The sequence below is a fragment of the Nyctereutes procyonoides genome, unplaced genomic scaffold (genome assembly GCF_905146905.1).
Source record: "Nyctereutes procyonoides isolate TBG_1078 unplaced genomic scaffold, NYPRO_anot_genome, whole genome shotgun sequence".
Classification (NCBI taxonomy): Eukaryota; Metazoa; Chordata; class Mammalia; order Carnivora; family Canidae; genus Nyctereutes; species Nyctereutes procyonoides.
Window position 1 is genome coordinate 60,630,209 of NW_026575140.1, and position 1,575 is coordinate 60,631,783.

Here is a 1,575-nt window from a genome sequence, read left to right on the forward strand (position 1 = left end):
GAGGAGACATTCATCCTCTTCCCTTTTGCTCAGTAAGTATTTGCTGTGTGGGTTTCAGCTTAGCTGTGTCTCCTCTGAAGTCCTGCCTCGACCTCCCCAAACAGGGCTAGCCGCGTATGTCTCCCTGCTCTGTGTGCTTGCTGACACTGCTCGTGGCCCACCCTGCATTCCAAGTACCTGTTCACTTTCTGTCTCTTTTGCTGGAATTTAGAGGGAAATCTTATGTACCTTTCTCCCAGCACAGGGCCTGGTAGTCTTAGCATCCAGTAAATATTTGTTTAAGTAATGGATAAATCAATGAATGAATAATCAATGAGAGAATAAATTGATGGGCTTGGTTCCTCGCGCAGCAGCCTCCGCAGTAGGTGCCGCTGAGCCCCCCTCCCCGGGAGCAGAAGATGCCTGTGCCTCCCACCTATGCTGATCTTGGCAAATCTGCCAGGGACGTCTTCACTAAGGGTTATGGATTTGGCTTAATAAAACTTGACTTGAAAACAAAATCTGAGAATGGACTGGAATTTACAAGTTCGGGTTCAGCCAACACTGAGACCACTGACGTGTTGGGCAGTCTGGAAACCAAGTACAGATGGACTGAATATGGTCTGACGTTCACAGACAAACGGGACACTGACAACACTCTAGGCACAGAGATCACTGTGGAAGATCAGCTTGCACGTGGACTGAAGCTGACCTTTGATTCATCCTTCTCACCAAACACAGGGGGGAAAAATGCTAAAATCAAGACGGGGTATAAGCGGGAGCACATCAACCTGGGCTGTGACGTGGATTTTGACATTGCTGGTCCTTCCATCCAGGGTGCTCTGGTGCTGGGCTGTGAGGGCTGGCTGGCTGGCTGGCTACCAGATGAATTTTGAGACTGCAAAGTCCCGAGTGACCCAGAGCAACTTTGCAGTTGGCTACAAGACCGACGAATTCCAGCTCCATACTAACGTAAACGACAGGACAGAGTTTGGTGGCTCCATTTATCAGAAGGTGAACAAGAAGTTAGAGACCGCTAGCAATCTGGCCTGGACAGCAGGAAATAGTAACACTCACTTTGGAATAGCCGCCAAGTATCAGATTGACCCTGATGCCTGCTTCTCGGCTAAAGTGAACAACTCCAGCCTGATAGATTTAGGATAGACTCAGACCCTAAAGCCAGGTATCAAACTGACGCTATCGGCTCTGCTGGATGGCAAGAATGTCAATGCTGGCGGCCACAAGCTTGGTCTAGGACTGGAGTTTCAGGCGTAAATGGATACTGTACAATCATTTAATTTTGAACTATTTTGAGCATAGCTACCTTCAGAATTTAGTGTACCTTTTAGTGTTGTATGTCTGGGATGCAAGTATTGCTAAATATGTTAGACCTCCAGGTTAAAGATGATTGAGCTTTAAAGTGTTACCCTTTCAGAGGTACAGAAGAAACCCAATTCCGTGAAAAGTCCTTTCAGCTGTAGACTTGGGGGGACCTTGGTGGCCCCTCTAGAGAGTTCAGGTTTCTTTTTTATCTAGAAATGGCTGCAAGTGGAAGCTGATAATTTGTAGGCACTTTGTTAATTGATATTGAGTCAA

General features: G+C 47.0%; 1 pseudogene; it reads left to right on the forward strand.

The window, feature by feature from the left end:
- The first annotated feature begins 383 nt into the window (after positions 1 to 383).
- Positions 384 to 1,575, forward strand: LOC129497345 (voltage-dependent anion-selective channel protein 1-like; annotated as a pseudogene).